This window comes from Apodemus sylvaticus, chromosome X, assembly GCF_947179515.1.
Source record: "Apodemus sylvaticus chromosome X, mApoSyl1.1, whole genome shotgun sequence".
Taxonomy (NCBI): Eukaryota; Metazoa; Chordata; class Mammalia; order Rodentia; family Muridae; genus Apodemus; species Apodemus sylvaticus.
The window spans coordinates 43,595,318-43,613,870 of NC_067495.1; the positions used below are offsets into that span (position 1 = coordinate 43,595,318).

The window sequence follows — 18,553 nt, forward strand, 5'->3', positions numbered from 1 at the left end:
TAGAGAGATCTCAACCACTGTAACATCAGAATATTTATTCATTGCATGTGTATGTCTTATATTATAGACAAGCATACAGACTCAAACAAGAAATTGTAATAACTTCTTTGAAAATAAAATGTTACATGTAGTATGAACATAGTATAATTAATTTCAAAATTAATATAGTTACTATAACACTCAAAAATATTTAGAATTTTTAAAATAATTGATGGGTTAAAAGAACAAGTCAAAACATGCCACAAAAAATATACTGAACAAATTGTAATTCAATATGTATTATATTTTGGACATGTATATTAACCAATGCTCATAGAAAAATAATACCTTTAAAGTTCCATGTGTTATATGAGTTACAACTTTAACAAATGGGACAAAGAATAGCAAATCTCATTCAAAGTATGTAATTGGAAGATTTTTAGATCTAAGACCAAATAGCTGATAAACTGATTAAGATAAAGACAATTAAATTTTAGTTCCATGAAAAGATGGCTATAATAAGCATCTACTCATGAATAACTTGAAATAGAACATTTTTAAGTAATAAAAGATATATCAGTCAAGATCTTATATAAATAAATAAAAATATCATCAATAATACTATATCTAAACAAATATTTAAGGACATAAAGTACCAAAATTATACAAAAATAAATAGGAGCCAGGTGGTGGTGCACACCTTTAATCCCAGCACTTGGGAGGCAGAGACAGGCAGATTTATGAGTTCGGGGCCAGATTGGTCTACAGAGTGAGCTCCAGGACAGCCAAGGCTACACAGAGAAACCCTGTCTCGAAAAATCAAATAAATAAATAAATAAATAAATAAATAAATAAATAAATAAATAAATAGGAAAATTCATTGTTTAATGTTTTATTGGTTCTTCATGAATTTCACATCATACATTCATCTCATCTCCCCATTTCATAGCTGCCTTCCCTCTTTGCAACCTCCCCCTAAACAGTGAAAATAAAATCTCACTGTGAAAGGTGTAGTGCGTCACAGTGTCTCCCTCAATATTGCTTTTTATCCACACTTTTTACTTGACTTGGTCTGGTACAAGGATCCTGGTTTCTGTTACTCTATCAATACTGAAACATCACAGGGAATTTCCTTGGCTATCCTGTTGTTGCTGTGTGTCATGGAAATCTTGTAGTTTTGGATCTGTAGGGCCAGGCCACTCATGCACTCCCACAGTGCTTCAATAGAGAAGATGTTGGAGTAGACCAATTATAAGCCCTGTATCTGGGCCTGAGAGATATATGACTTGGTGATAGGTACTGCTGCTCTAATACCCTTGAGCCTGGCTCACCAGAAACACACCCTCCCCACACAGCTACATACAACTGGGACAGCTCTACCCTGCTGCCTATGTGAGGTACATGGCTTTCTCTCCTGAATGTTGCAGTTGGTAAGGGGCATGGCAATTCTCCCACTTTCGCGACCACAACTCAAGCTCTCCTACCTGCCATAGATGGCATAGATAGTGAGGGGAAAGAGGGAGAGAGAACATTCCTCCCTCATCCTCTCTATCACCCAGCAGACAAAAATCAGGGCCAGGTTTCCCATACTCTCTTCCTCTCTTCCTTGGAGCAAGCTCAACCACAGCCCCCCTGCTCCAATGCCAGTTCAACTGTGTTTCTCACACTAGGTGCAGGACCTACTTTCTTGAATGTTGAAGCTGGTGAGAGGCAGGGACAGCTCTCCTGCTCTGATGACCCCGGGGGACTGCTCTTCTGCCTGCCATAGCTGCCAAAGAGTATTTGGAAGAGTCATCTCTCCCTCACCCAAGTCACTGCATTGCAGACAAGTTGCAGGGCCAACTTTTCCATACTTGACCATGCCCTTGCCGTCAGGGTGAGCTCCACTGTGCTGAACAGGCAAGGTACAGGACCTGATTTCTTGAGTACTGAAGCTGCTGAGGGACAGCTCTCCTGCTTCCATGACCCTAGATCCAGGTCTCCTATCTGTTACTGGTGGAGCAAGGGAGAAAGAAGGTATCTGTCACTAGTCCATGTCACCACACAGGAGACTAGGAGATGACTGTTAAGGCTAGCACTCTCAGGCTAGAATCCTCAGGGGCTGTCTCATCTGAAACGACTGCAGTGTATGGGATTGTTCTGCACAGTACTGCAGATGCTTTAGGGCAGGTTCTGCTCTTCTGCTCTCATGTCTCCAGGGCTAGCTCCCCCAAGATGGCCACATGAGGTGTGGGAACAATTTTGCACAGCCCCCAGACATCAACATTTCTCTGGGTGGCAACCCAGACCAGGGACATCCACTGGGCATTTGGTGGTAAGAGACCTCTGCTGTTTAAGGGCCATGGATCCATACATGGTCCCTGGTAGTAGCACAAGCTAGGGCCCTTTCATGGTCCCAGGTGGCATCACTGTCTACACATATCAGACTGTTTCTTATTACCCTTGGGTCTCCAGTTCTTTCTTTATTCATTGTGCCCACATCGTTCTGTATCTTTCTCTTCCTTTTCTCGACCATGTTATTGCTCTTTTTAGAGGTGCCTGGGATCTCTGCATATTTGGGGTGGAGTGGAGTCATTTCCATTGTTCTATGTCCTGCTCTTGCATTATGTCTGGCAAGGGAAGGGGTCATTTCGGGTGTGATCTGCTCCTATCTCCAGGCCTGTGAAGCACCCAACTGGTGGTCATGTAAGGCTACCTCCCTGTCTAGACCCCATAGTTCAGGTCTAGTAGTAATCTTGGTCTTACTCCTCACCCAGTCTGCCTGAGAGGTCCCATCTGAGGGTCATCTGTCTCAATATTATTCCTGTCCCAATATTATTACTTAGTCCCAAGCAGGGTTCTTCTAGTCTCTGGCTTGCTCCTGGTCCTGAGGTCCCTTGGCACCAGGCACTGTCTCAGGCAAGCTTCCTGGACTCAGACTTAGAGCTGTCCCAGGTTAGGAAATATTAGGTTACTAATCATTTAGCCATTCTTAGGTTAGGACACTGAATGTAGGAAAACTCTTTTCTCTCTGCCATCTCCTAACACACATGTGACACAGCACCCACCCCTGTAACACTTCTAGGGGCAGGCAGAAAATGTACTTAGTTTCCCTATAACTTCGAAAACCCTAAAGAAGATAGTTCTAGAATATCTATGTTAAAAGTAGGAAATTGATAGGGATAGAGATATCAGGGAAACCTATTTCTGTGCACTTCAATAAGAATGTGAATACTCTTTCCTCCCTTATTCACTCTTTCTTGCCTTCAACCGCACTTCCCTCTTCACTTTCCTTATTCCACTCCTCTATTTTTTTAACTTTTTGACATATTATCAATTTATCTAAAATTTTCCCCTGTTTAATACATAGTTTTTGTTGAGGTTAGAGGTGTATATATAAGCCTATAATAAAATTATCACAATCAAGGTGCAAAATATACACATCATTTGCAAAAATTTACTGATGATCTTTATAAACATGTCAGTATATGTTTCTTGAGCAAAATAATGAGTTTCACAATTTCATTTTCAAATACATATATTGTTTACTTTGATTGTGTTCACCCAAAATTCGTCTGATGCACTCTCTCTAGTTCCCTTGCTCTTCACAAATGGCTTGTTTTAAGCTTTCATGTCTCAATTTTTTGTTTCTAAATATAAGACAATACATATATTGTTTGCCATTGTGCTTCTGGTTAATCATTTCTTATCTGTTCTTATATATTTACCTGTTTGCTTCTGTGTGTGTTGGTTTGAACACTATCTTCTTAACATGCTTAATGTACCCAATGCTTCATTATTAGCTATATCTTAATAATGCCATACAAATATAAATATAGAATGTCATTGGATACAACTAAAATTTTATAATTACAGAGAGTTGTTTCCTTATAGCTCTTCCTCAACCCCGGGCAAGGTCATAATAGCTAAAACAATGAGCAAAAATAAATCTTCCTTCCCTTAAATTGTTTCTGTGAGATAATTTTCACAGCATTTGGAAAAGTAATTCACATAATAACCCCATACAAAGGCCATATTACAATATGTTACAAAAAGTATGGACACAAGCAGAAAGGAATCCAATAAAAAATCAAATCTCCAAATAAAACCCCCAATAAAATAAATTTTAGAGAACTTCTTCAGAGTATTTTGACTTTAATAGAGCAAGACAATGTTCAAGGTGACTACAAAGTAACTAAGACTCTGGTTGCACATTGACTAGTAATTATTTTTCCTCCTAAATTTCCCCTCCACGAGGAAGTATCTCCAAAGCTCTTTAACTGAGCAAAAATAATTTTCAAATACTCATTTAGACATAATGCCAAGTCTTTCAGGGGTACAAAATGCCTAACATCTGAAAGAGTTGATTCTTTTCCCAGTCAACTACATGGGTAATCATTGTTTTGGGCATTTGACAGGGATTTCAACCATAAACTGTAAGACATCAGAGCTTGCCAATGCCTGTTTGGCAGTGTGCATTTGTAAGAGATATTTGATTATTTATTAAGTACTAATTAGGTATGAAACCAAACGTTTTGAGAAAAATAAGTATTGCTACCATTATGAAGATGTTGAATGAAAGAAGTATAAATTCAATGTTTCATGGAATGGCAAAGAAAAATGTGATCTAAGTGTCTGTTTCAAGTTTAATCTGAATTATAATCACTTAAATAGCTTGCTTCATTAAATGTAATTTTTGTTAGTTACATCTATCTAAAAGTATTTTTCACTCCTTTAAATTTTTCAAGGTTCGTGGCTTATAGACTTAAACTCTTCAGTATCTGTTGTAACATTTTCCTTTTTGTCTTCTATTTTACTAATTTGGGCTTGGTCTCAATCTCTCTCTCTCTCTCTCTCTCTCTCTCTCTCTCTCTCTCTCTCTCTCTCTCTCTCTTCTCTCTTTCTCTTCTGGTTAATGTGACTTAAGTTTTGTCAATCCTGCTAATTTTTATAAAGATCCATCTCTTTTATGATTGATTGTTTTTATTTTCATTTCATCAATTTCCACCATGATATATATTATGCTTTCCAATTTACTCTTTTTGTTTGTTCTCTTTTATTTTTATCTTTCCAAGGCCTTCCATAGTACCATTAATTTTTTATTGGGATACTTAGTTCCTTTTTATATCAGCCTTCAGTGCGTCCCATAGATTATGGTATATTTTGCTTTCTTTTTCATTAAACTGTAGGAATATTGATTATTCTAATTTCCTTCTGTTTTCTTCATTTGCCTAATTTTCTTCCATTAGTGTAGTCTTTATTTATTTACTAGTAGTTTATAGGGTATGTACTCACTGTCTTTTCTATTGTTGTTGATATCAAGCTATATTCCTTTGTGGCCAGTTTTAACACAGGATGTCATTTCAGTTATACTAAATGTGTTAAGATTTGCTTTATGTTCTAATATTTGTTCAGTTTTGGGGAAAGTTCTATAGGATGTTGAGAAGGAAGTATATACTTTAGTATTTGTATAAAATATTCTGGAAATATTTATAAGACCAAATTCATTTATTGTGCCATTTAACTCAAAAGTTTTTGTCTAAGTGACATGTCTATTAATGATAGTAGAAAATTGAAGTAACCCCCTGTCACTGTTGGTTTAATCTGTGGTTTTACTTATAATAATGTCCTTCATAAAAATTTGTTCACCTGTATTTAGTATATAAGTGTTTAAAACAGTAATGTCCTCTTGGTGGCTTTCTCCTTTAATCAACAGATGGAAATGGCTTTTTCCATCTCTTTCCTAACTAGGTTTTGCTTTGATTTCATTTTACTAAATATTGATGTTTTTATGCTTGCTTTTGATTTAGTGTATTTTGCTTCTAATAATATCTTTGATCCCTGGGTGTTACTTGGGATTACTTGAGGTTAGAAGACTCACATAAATCTGGAAAATTTTGGGTCAGAATACTCACTTTAAATAGGAACCCACATCATCTGGTGGCATCCTACATAAAAGACATGGGGGGAACAAGCTTTTGCTTTTCCCTTCTTTCCCTCATTCTTTCTAGCTAGTTCCTCTATTGTGTTACTGGGACATTTCTTCATTGATATAAGACCTACCTCTTTGGCATTCCAATAAATACCAAAAGGCAGATAAAACACACAGCTTCGTGCACTACACTATTACAAGATTCTTGGTGTATCCATGAGGAGAAAATTCTTGTTGAACTAGCCAAATCTGTAAGCCAATCTAAGAAATCATACATATGTGTATGTATGTATGTATGTATACACATATTCATTGATTCATTCATTCATCCATCTGTCCTATCAGTTCTGCTTCTATAGAGCAATGGTTCTCAACAATCATAATGTTATGACTCTTCAATAGAGTCCCTCATATTGTGATGACACCAGATTACAAAATTATTTTGTTGCTGCTTCATAATCATAATTCTGCTACTGTTATGAATATCAATGTAAATATATGATATGCAATCTCCAAAGGGTTCATGACCCACAAGTTGAGAACCACTGCTAGAGTGATCTTTGAATAATACATACTGTGATACAAGGAATGAGTTTAAGCTGTGGCTGTGGTATTCCAACAATGAAAGATGGGAGACAGGTGCATATGTCCACATTTAACTGAGGCATTTTTAGCACTTGTTTTATTCTAGTGGTAGGAGAATCAATTTTCTTCAATCATGTGACTTTTGATAGATTTACCACTATCCAGGTGAGACTCCACACCCAAGATTACTTAGGCAACATAAATTGGGCCTGGTGGGAGAAAATAATGATTTTGGTGGTTAGAAAAGTGAGGATACATCTAGGCAGAGCTGAGAGGTGAATATGATCCAAATAATTTTTATGTAATTTTCAGAGATGTAATAAAAATACTAAAAAAGCACTGGGAAGTGGTGGTACATGCCTTAAATCCCAGCATTTGGGAGGCAGAGGCAGGAAGATTTCTGAGTTCTAGGCCAGCCTGGTCTACAGAGTGAGTTCCAGGACTACCAGGGCTATACAGAGAAACCCTGTTTAAAAAAACATACAAAAAATTAAAAAGCAAGTTAAGTTTAAATTTTGTAGCAAATTCTTATTTAAAGAGATAACCTTTCATTTATAGCTTTACTAAAAAATTAAAAGTGATGTCATATGCCTATAAAATATGGTAAATTTTTCTACATTGATTTAAGAAAATGCATGAGTAACCATCTTATAAATACAAATCTGTATCTATTCATTATCATATTCCCATCCCTGCTTAATATATTAGATAAAGCATTTGTAAAACTGTGACAAATTTATTTCTCAGATATATTTGAATGATAAAAATTTGTCATTCAGCAAATATTTATTGATTACATCTAATAGTTTGAATAGTATGCAGTACACTTGATATGAAATGAAAAAATTCAAGCACAACTCTCACCAGGGTACAGACTAATGTTAGTGACAGTAAAAAACCACAATGATAAGTGTTAAACAGAAAAGGGGAAATCATTTGAAATGTAAATAAATTATATCGAATAAGAAAAATTAAAAAAAAAAAAGAATAACAGAATTAATGATAAATAAATACTAAGTGACTGTAACTGAAACAATGTGTTAAATAGAGTGGGACTTCTTTCTTAGAACTTGCCAATTAAGTTAGGCATAGTGACTGGAAAAAGTTGTGGACAACATACATAATTTAAGATGTTAGGTAATTTTTTTTAACTATAAGGTATTTTCTTTTAAAAACACATTTTGAAATGATGCTTATACATTCATGTACCATGCATGAATTAAGTCATATAAGCTTGGAGAATAAAAGGATGCACACAGAAAGATCCTTACATCACTCCCTGTTATGGCTAGCCATGCAATGTTAGAAATGTCTAGAAAAAATATGTTGTCCTAACTCTGGATACACATAGTATGAATAACAGTTAAGCCAAGGATTTTACAAATAAATCATTCAGGGTTACATCTTTTTATGAAAGACACCTTATAGTAAAGATGGGACATATGGGGAGGGGGGGTCCAGGAAAGGGGAAATCATTTGGAATGTAAACAAAGAATATAGAAAATAAAAATATTAAAAAAAAAAAAGAAAAAAAAGACAAACTAGGTTTATTTCTGTTTGTGATTACATTTCTGTTCCTCAAGAAATAGACTATATTCCACCTTTAACCCCAGCTATAAATGGTTCTCTGTACTGCCTATTCCAGGAAATGTTAAACATGACCTTATTTCAAAATGTTACTATTACCACCTGCTATTATGATCACCTTGCTATGACTACTTTATGGCCACGATGCAATCATGTATTTTTTTCAGAAGGTTGATATGACCAGTTTATTATGTTTATCCTCTACTTGCATAACACTATTTGCCAGCCAAATCCCTTTTTTGGAAACAGCTTATTCCTGAGATATAAAACATTTATCTTTCTCATGTCGAATGCTGATGTCTTAGACCCTGACTTAAGAGGAGGCAGTCAAAGTACCCAATAAAAATGCTTGCTTTAATTGATTTGACCATGATGGTTTGGGTCAGAGGTCTTTCTTCTCACAACTTTGGGATTAACAGTTTGAACTGGATGATGATCCTAAAAGGCAGTTACTTACAGTTTTATCTTTTAATACTAACCACCCATACAAAGTTTGGCTATGTGTAGTAAAATGCACAGAAAACAAAACATGCATCAAGAAAAGTTATTTGTGAATAGAGTTGCTTGGTAAAGAAGAGAGACTTTATCTATAAAATGTCACCAAAAGTCAAATTTTTCTAGTGGATTTCTCTCACATGAATAGAAACCTGGGTATTTTCCTTTTTATCTGCATTTGGAAAAACCTCCCATGCTCATGGATTGGCAGGATTGATATAGTTAAAATGGCCATTTGGCCAAAAGCAATATGCAGATTCAATGCAATACCCATCAAAATCCCAACTCAGTTATTCACAGAGTTAGAAAGAGCAATTCTCAAATTCATCTGGCATAACAAAAAACCCAGGATAGCTAAAACTATTCTCAGCAACAAAAGAAATTCTGGGGGAATCAGTATCCCTGACCTCAAGCAATACTACAGAGCAATAGTGTTAAAAACTGCATGGTATTGGTACAGTGACCGGCAGGCAGATCAATGGAACAGGATTGAAGATCCAGAAATGAACCCACAAACCTATGGCCACTTGATCCTCAACAAAGGGGCTGAAAACATCCAATGGAAAAAAGATAGCCTTTTCAACAAATGGTGCTGGTTCAACTGGAGGTCAGCATGCAGAAGAGTGCGAATTGATCCATCCTTGTCTCCTTGTACTAAACTCAAATCCAAATGGATCAAGGACCTGATTCCCCCAGAATTTCTTTTGTTGCTGAGAATAGTTTTAGCTATCCTGGGTTTTTTGTTATTCCAGATGAATTTGATAATTGCTCTTTCTAACTCTGTGAAGAATTGAGTTGGGATTTTGATGGGTATTGCACTGAATCTGTAGATTACTTTTGACAAAATGGCCATTTTAACTATATTGATTCTACCGATCCATGAGCATGGGAGGTTTTCCCATTTTTTGAGGTCTTCTTCCATTTCCTTCTTCAGAGTCTTGAAGTTCTTGTCATACAGATCTTTCACATGTTTGGTAAGAGTCACCCCAAGATACTTTATACTATTTGTGGCTATTGTGAAGGGGGTCATTTCCCTAATTTCTTTCTCAGCCTGCTTATCCTTTGAGTATAGGAAGGCCACTGATTTGCTTGAGTTGATTTTATAACCTGCCACTTTGCTGAAGTTGTTTATCAGCTGTAGGAGTTCTCTAGTGGAGTTTTTTGGGTCACTTAGGTAGACTATCATGTCATCTGCAAATAATGATAGTTTGACTTCTTCCTTTCCAATTTGTATCCCTTTGACCTCCTTATGTTGTCGAATTGCCCGAGCTAGTACCTCAAGTACAATATTGAAAAGATAAGGAGAAAGGGGGCAGCCCTGTCTAGTCCCTGATTTTAGTGGGATTGCTTCAAGTTTCTCTCCATTTAGTTTGATGCTGGCTACCGGTTTGCTGTATATTGCTTTTACTATGTTTAGGTATGGGCCTTGAATTCCTGTTCTTTCCAAGACTTTAAGCATGAAAGGATGCTGAATTTTGTCAAATGCTTTTTCAGCATCCAATGAAATGACCATGTGGTTTTTTTCTTTGAGTTTGTTTATGTAGTGGATTGCATTGATGGATTTCTGTATATTGAACCAACCCTGCATTCCCGTGATAAAGCCTACTTGATCATGGTAGATGATCGTTTTGATGTGTTCTTGGATTCGGTTGGCAAGAATTTTATTGAGTATTTTTGCACCGATGTTCATAAGGGAAATTGGTCTGAAGTTCTCTTTCTTTGTTGGATCTTTGTGTGGCTTTGGTATCAGCGTAATTGTGGCTTCATAGAAGGAATTGGGTAGTGTTCCTTCTGTTTCTATTTTGTGCAATAATTTGAAGAGTATTGGTGTTAACTCTTCTTTGAAGGTCTGATAGAATTCTGCACTGAAACCATCTGGTCCTGTGCTTTTTTTGGTTGGAAGACTTTCTATGACTCCTTCTATTTCTTTAGGCATTATGGAACTGTGTAGATGATCTATTTGGTCCTGATTTAATTTTGGTATTTGGTATCTGTCAAGGAAATTGTCCATTTCCTCCAGCTTCTCCAGTTGTGTTGAGTACAGGCTCTTGTAGTAGGATCTGATGATTTTTTGGATTTCCTCAGTTTCCGTTGTTATATCTCCCTTTTCATTTCTAAGTTTGTTAATTTGGATACTTTCTCTGTGCCCTTTGGTCAGTCTGGCTAAGGGTTTATCTATCTTGTTGATTTTCTCAAAGAACCAGCTCCTGGCATTGTTGATTCTTTGTATGGTTCTCTTTGTTTCTACTTGATTGATTTCAGCCCTGAGTTTGATGATTTCCTGCCTTCTACTCCTCCTGGGTGAAATAGCTTCTTTTTGTTCCAGGGCTTTCAGGTGTGTCATTAAGCTGGTAATGTATGCTCTCTCCATTTTCTTTTTGGAGGCACTCAGGGCTATGAGTTTTCCTCTTAGCACTGCTTTCATTGTGTTCCATAGATTTGGGTATGTTGTGTCTTCATTTTCATTTTGTTCTAAAAAGTCTTTAATTTCTTTCTTTATTTCTTCCTTGACCAAGGTATCATTGAGTAGAATATTGTTCAATTTCCACATGTATGTGGGTTTTCTCTTGTTTTTGTTGCTATTGAAGACCACTTTTACTCCATAGTGGTCTGATAGGAGGCATGGGATTAGTTCGATCTTCTTATATTTGTTGAGGTCTGTCTTGTGACCAATTATATGGTCAATTTTGGAGAAGGTACCGTGAGGTGCTGAGAAAAAGGTATATTCTTTTGCTTTAGGATAGAATGTTATATATATATATATATATATATATATGTTAAATCTAATTGGTCCAAAGCTTCAATTAGTTTCATTATGTCCCTGTTTAGTTTCTGTTTTCCTGATCGGTTATTTTTTAAATTTGATTAGGTAACTTCTTTTGGGTTTGATGAAAGGTTACTATCTTGCTTTTTCTAGGGTGAAGCTTCCCTCCTTGTATTGGTGTTTTCCTCCTATTATCCTTTGTAGGGCTGGGTTTGTGGATAGATATTGGGTAAACTTGGTTTTGTCATGGAATATCTTAGTTTCTCCATCTACCGTGATTGAGAGTTTTGCTGGATATAGTAGTTTTGGCTGGCATTTGTGTTGTCTTAGAGTCTTCATGAGATCAGCCCAGGATCTTCTAGCCTTCATAGTCTCAGGTGAAAAGTCTGCTGTGATTCTGATAGGTCTTCCTTTATATGTTACTTGGCCTTTTTCTCTTACTGCCTTTAATATTCTTTCTTTGTTTAATACATTTGGTGTTTTGATTATTATGTGACAGGAAGTATTTCTGTTCTGGTCCAGTCTGTTTGGAGTTTTGTAGGCTTCTTGTATATTCATGGGCATCTCTCTCTTTAGGTTAGGGAAGTTTTCTTCCATAATTTTATTGAAGATATTTGCTGGCCATTTAAGTTGTAAATCTTCACTCTCATCTATGCCTATAATCCTTAGGTTTGGTCTTCTCATTGTTGTCCTGGATTTCCTGGATATTTTGGGTTACAAGCTTTTTGCTTTTTGCATTTTCTTTAACTGTTGAGTCCATGGTTTCTCTGGTATCTTCAGCATCTGAGATTCTTTCTTCTATCTCTTGTATTCTGTTGTTGATATTTGCATCTATGTCCACTGATTTCTTCCCAAGGCTTTCTATCTCCAAAGTTGTCTCCCTTTGAGTTTTCTTAGTTGTTTCTACTTCTGATTTTAGATCCTGGATGGTTTTTCTTAGCTCCTTCACTTGCTTGTTTATGCTTTCCTGTAATTCTTTAAGAGATTTTTGTGTTTCCTCTTTCATGACTGCAGCCTGTTGACCAAAGTTCTCCTGTATTTCTTTAAGTGTTTTTTGTGTTTCCTCATTATTGGCTTTTGTATTCTCCTGGATTTCTTTCAATGATTTTTGTGTTTCCCTTGCAAGGGCTTCTAACTTTTGATCCATTTTCTCCTGAATTTCTTTAAGTATGTCCTTCATGTGTTCCTGTACCAGTATCATGACCAGTGATTTTAAATCCAAATCTTGTTTTACTGGTGTGCTGGGGTATCCAGGATATGCTGGTAAAGGAGAATTGGGTTCAGATATTGCCATATTGCCTTGATTTCTGTTAGTGACGTTCCTGCGTCTGCCTTTTGCCATCTAGTTCTCACTGGTGTTAGTTGGTGTTGTCAATGCTGGACTCACCAGTGCAAGCTGCCCCTTCCCAGGTGGCCTCTGGTGCACACCTTACCTCCTGCACTGCCTGGAGACAGGGTGTTGTTGTCCAGGCTGTTCAGACCCCGAAGCAGGCACCTGAAGGCTCCCGCTGGGGCTGCTGGATTCACCGGAGCACACCGACTTCTCCCTGCTGGCTGCCTGGAAGCCCCACCTGCCTCTTTCAGGACCTGGAGATGTGGTGCTGCTGCTCAGGCCAATCAGGATCCGGAAGCGGAGAGGTCCGAGGGCTACTGCCAGAAGCCTCAGGACTGAAGCCTAAGCTCTATGCCACAGGGAAGAGCTGTGCTGTGAGCTCCCAGACTGCCTCTGGGCGCACACCAGGTCCCCCGCACTTTCTGGAGACTGAGTGCTGTGGCCCAGGCTGTTCAGATCCCAAAGCAGGCACCTGAAGGCTCCTCCCCTAATCTCTTTAATACTTTTATAATAAAGGATTATTGTAGTGGCAGCAGCAGCAGCAGCTGGTCCGGCAGAAGGGCCATCAGCAGTGGAACCAAGGTGACAGGGTCCAGGCAGGCCTTGTGCCCACTACCACTGACCTTCGCTGGCCAGCCGGGCTGCAAGCAGTGGCAGATTTACAGCACCTTTCACCTCAAAGAAGCTACATCAGAACTCTGCCTCCCGCCAGTCAGTTACAAGAGTCTCTCCGCCATCTTGGATCTCGGGTGCCAGAAAAATCAGACAGACTGAGGTACACAAATATAACCCGAGGCCAACATCGCAGGGGTCTAAGCACAACAGGGCATTGGCCTGCACCCAGGCCCTGGGCTGTTCAGGGGGCCACCAGCCAGTAGGTTGTTTGCCTGGCCCAGTGCATGCTCCACCATTTTGACTATGGGATGCCAGAGAGTTCTAGCAGGCAAAGTCAGCTAAGAGTCATAGCCCAAGGCTAACATAGCAGGGGTCTAAGACGGTCAGGCCTTGGACTACCCCAAGACCCTGTGCTGTTCTGTGGGCCATCTGTGTGCAAACAAGCCAGGAGGTTGTTAGCCTAGCTAACTCTCCCGGCACTTTCAGGGAACACCCACACTCTGCCATCCTGGCCACCTGACAAGACCAATTAACAGTCATAGCCCGATGGGAACTTTGTTCAGACCTTGGCCTCCCAGGGTCTGGTTCACACAGACAAACTGGGGCAAGGCACACTAGGGCTCCAAGGGCATCCAAGAGGAGGACAGCATATCAGCAATCTGTAACAGGGGAAACCCAGCCATCTAGTGTTGCAGAAATAGCCCTATAGCCTCACAGTAGGCACAAACACCAGCCAGAATCTAGACCAACTAACGCCAGAAATAACAAGATGGCAAAGGGCAAACGCAGGAATGCTACTAACAGAAATCTAGGCAATATGGCAGCATCTGAACAAAACTCTCCAACATCAGCAAGTCCTGGTTACACAAACACACCAGAAAAAAAAAAGATTTGGATTTAAAATCACTGTTCATGATGCTGCTAGAAGAACACAAAAAAGGACATAAATAAATGTCTTAAAGAAATACAGGGGAACATGAATAAGCTAGAAACCCGTATAATGGAAACACAAAAATCACTTAAAGAAATGCAGGAGAATAAGGCTCAAGAGATAGAAGCCAATAAAGAAGAAACCCAGCTCTACAAAGAATAATAGGAGGAAAACTCCAATACAAGGAGGGAAATGACACCCTACAAAAAGCAAGATAGTAACTTTCTTTCATCAAACCCAAAAGAAGATAACCACTCAAATATAACAATAACATCGAAAATGACAGGAAATAATAATCACTATTCCTTAATATCTCTTAACATCAATGGACTCAATTCCCCAATAAAAAGACATAGACTAACCAACTGGCCACGTAAACAGGACCCTACATTTTGCTGCATACAGGAAACACACCTCAATGTCAAAGACAAAAACTACCTTAGAGTAAAAGGCTGGAAGACGATTTTACAAGCCAATGGTCTCAGGAAATGAGCTGGAGTAGCCATTCTAATATCAGATAAAACTTACTTTCAACCTAAAGTCATCAAAAAAGATACAGAAGGGTACTTCTTGCTGGTCAAAGGAAAAATCCACCAAGAACTTTCAATTCTGAACATCTATGCACCAAATACAAGGGCACCCTCATTCGTAAAAGAAACTTTACTAAAGCTCAAAGCACACATTGCACCTAACACAATAATTGTGGGTGACTTCAACACTCCACTCTCCACAATGGACTGATCAAGAAAACAGAAACTAAACAGGGACACAATAAAACTAATTGAAGCTTTGGACCAATTGGACTTGACTGATATTTATAGAACCCTAAAACAGAAGAACGTACCTTTTTCTCAGCACCTCATGGTACGTTCTCAAAATCAAACATATAATTGGTCACAAGACAGATCTCAACAAATATAAAACGATCGAACTAATCCCATGCCTCCTATCAGATCACTATGGAGTAAGAGTGGTCTTCAATAGTAACAAAAACAACAAAAAGCCCACATAAACATGGAGGCTGAACAATACTCTACTCAATGACACCTTGGCCAAAGAAGAAATAAAGAAAGAAATCAGAGACTTTTTAGAATTTAATGAAAATGAAGGCACAACATACCCAAATCTTTGGGATACAATGAAAGCAATGAGGAAAACTCATAGCCCTGAGTGCCTCCAAAAAGAAAATGGAGAGTGCATACACTAGCAGCTTAACAACACACCTGAAAGACTGGGAACAAAAAGAAGCCCATTCACCAAGGAGGAGTAGAAGACAGAAAATCATCAAACTCAGGGCTGAAATCAGTCAAGTGGAAACAAAGAGAACCATACAAAGAATCAACGAATCCAGGAGCTGGTTCTTTGTGAAAATCAACAAGATAGATAAACCCTTAGCCAGACTGACCAAAGCGCACAGAGAAAGTATCCAAATTAACAAAATTAGAAATGAAATGAAAGGGGGATATAACAACAGAAACTGAGGAAATTCAAAAAATCATCAGATCCTACTACAAAAGCCTATACTCAACACAACTGGAGAATCTGGAGGAAATGGACAATTACCTAGACAGATACCAAATACCAAAATTAAATCAGTACCAAGTAGGTCATCTAAACAGTCCCTTAACGCATAAATAAATAGAAGGGGTCATAGAAAGTCTTCCAACCAAAAAAAGCACAGGACCAGATGGCTTCAGTGCAGAATTCTATCAGACGTTCAAAGAAAACCTAACACCAATACTCTTCAAACTATTCCACAAAATTGAAACAGAAGGAACACTACCCAACTCCTTCTATGAAGCCAAAATTACACGGATAACAAAACCACACAAAGATCCAAAAAAGAAAAAGAACTTCAGGCCAAATTCCCTTATGAACATTGATGCAAAAATACTCAATAAAAATCTTGCCAACCCGAGGATGTGGAGAAAGAGGAACACTCCTCCACTGCTGGTGGGGCTGTAAGATGGTACAACCACTTTGGAAATCAATCTGGACGTTCCTCAGAAAACTGGACATGAGACTTTCAGAGGACCCTGCTATACCTCTCCTGGGCATTTACCCAAAGGATTCCCCGGCATGCAATAAAGAAACATGCTCCATTATGTTCATAGCAGCCTTATTTATAAATGTAAATACAAAATATATTGAATAAAATAAAAGGCTTATTGCATTTGTCAAAGGCTTTTTCAGTATCTACTGAGATGATTATGTAGTTTCTTTTTTTCTTTGTTTATATGGGAGTGGAAACTGCAATCCATACATATTGTGGTACATAAGAATAAATTGAAAATTAAAATAAATAAAATTGGAAGGAAAGGGAGGTAGGGAGTATCTGAAAGAAACTAGAGATGGTAAAAACATAAAATATATAAAATGCTTTGATAATTTTTGTCTGAATTCTAATAGATTAAAAAATTCCAGCCTCATAAATCAAGTTTAATATTCATTCATCTGAGCACACACTAACATTTATCTTTTCAATTTGAGTCTTCCAAACCTGATATGGCAACCTACATTAAAAATCCCAGGGCAAAGGTGGAAGAGACAGGCAGATCCCTAAATCTCAAAGGCCAGCCTACCTAGCCTAAGATGCCTCATGAGAAGTGACAACTGCAGTTTAGCAACTGACCCTGCATACATACACTCATATAAGCACACACACACACTCACACACACACACACACACACACACACACAAATGAGATTTAGTTTGTGAAATGATAATTTAAATTCTTTTTAAATTGTTATCATTTGGATTTTACTATCACAAATGAATAGATATATGTCAAATGAATTTAAAATGGAAGAATTTTGAAGGTATCATTACTTTAAATGCTCTTCCACCTAATCAAGTTTTCTATTATATAAAATGTTTGTAATATATTAATTTAAAATGCTAGTTGAAAATCACACATATTCCTTTGAACACATAATTGAATTTATTTTCCATAAATATACATCAGAATTATCAATAATTAAGTTATGCAGCAATCTTCCTTAAGAACAAGGTAGTTTTATTTATATCATGTAAGCAATAAATACTTTACAACAATATAATATCATTACATGTTTGAAACCATATGAAATTCCTAACAATAATGATAACTATTATTTCTTGCAGAGATTATCATGAAAATATACCAACCCTTAAAAATGATTATTTAACCATTGCATGTTTAAATAGTGTTTTTAAAATCTATGTTATATAAAAATCATGCAGTAGAAAATAATTTTCTGTTTTCTTTTTTGTTTGTTTTGTTTTGTTTTTGTTTTTTCAATAGGGGGTTTCTCTGTGTAGCCCTAGATGTCCTGGAACTCACTCTGTAGACCAGGCTGGCCTTGAACTCAAAAATCTGCCTGCTTCTGCCTCCCAATTGTTGGGATTAAAGGTGTGCACAACCACAGCGTGGCTATCTTCTGTTTTCTATTAACAACATGACAGGTAATGTAAAGTCAGTATGCTTTCATACATATTTCTTAGGAACTCACAGATGAACATATTTAGTGATTAAATTACTAAACAACAAAATATCAAACAGGTGGTAACAATGTTAATGAAGAGATTGAAACTATGAGAGAAATGTTAATGTGTAGTAATTTTCTATATAGAAATTAAATATAACTTTAATTTATAGTGTATGTGCCTTGACTAATGCCATTTTAGACACAAGGAAAGTGGTTTGATTTTTTCCTGACAACATTTATATCTTGGAATTTAAACTATGATACTTTTATGGAAGTGATCACAAAAAAGTTCTACTGATCTCTCTGGTAACCAAGTGGGCTGGTACATACTGGAGGCAGGGACCAGGAACAGCAGAAGAGCTGGGTCCATCCGGGCTCCACCTACACACAGGGGCTGGGCAGCTCCATGGTCCTCTGTGCAGAGATCCTGCCAGGTGAGTACCACTCTGCAGGGAGTGAGCTGGCTCCCCACTATGGAAGTAAGGATGCTACCATCTTCTCTCTGACAAATGAGCTGGCAGGTTCAGCCAGGAACACAGGAAACACAGGAGTAGCAGATCAGCTGGAACAGAGTCAATCCAGGCTCCACCTGCACCCAGGAGCTGGGCAGCACCATAGCACTCTGTGCCAGGGGAAAACAAGTCATACAGGGGTGCTGAGACAGGCTTGCAAGACCACAGAGGGATAAGCACCAGGCAGAGATAGCATAAACAACTAACGTGAGAGATAACCAGATAGCAAAAAGCAAACACAGAAATATTACCAACAGAAATCAAGGCAACATGGCACCATCTGAACCCAATTCTCCTACAATAGCAAGTCCTGGATACCCCAACACAATGGAAAAGCATGATTTGGATTTAAAATCACAATTTATGATGCTAA

The 18,553-nt window shown here is 37.8% G+C and overlaps 1 non-coding gene across 1 annotated transcript; it reads right to left on the reverse strand.

Annotated features, from left to right (window-relative positions):
• Positions 1–2,920: 2,920 nt before the first annotated feature.
• Positions 2,921–3,050, reverse strand: LOC127675928 (small nucleolar RNA SNORA17). Its single transcript, XR_007975604.1, has one exon. It is a non-coding gene; the product is annotated as a small nucleolar RNA SNORA17 (small nucleolar RNA).
• Positions 3,051–18,553: the final 15,503 nt, after the last annotated feature.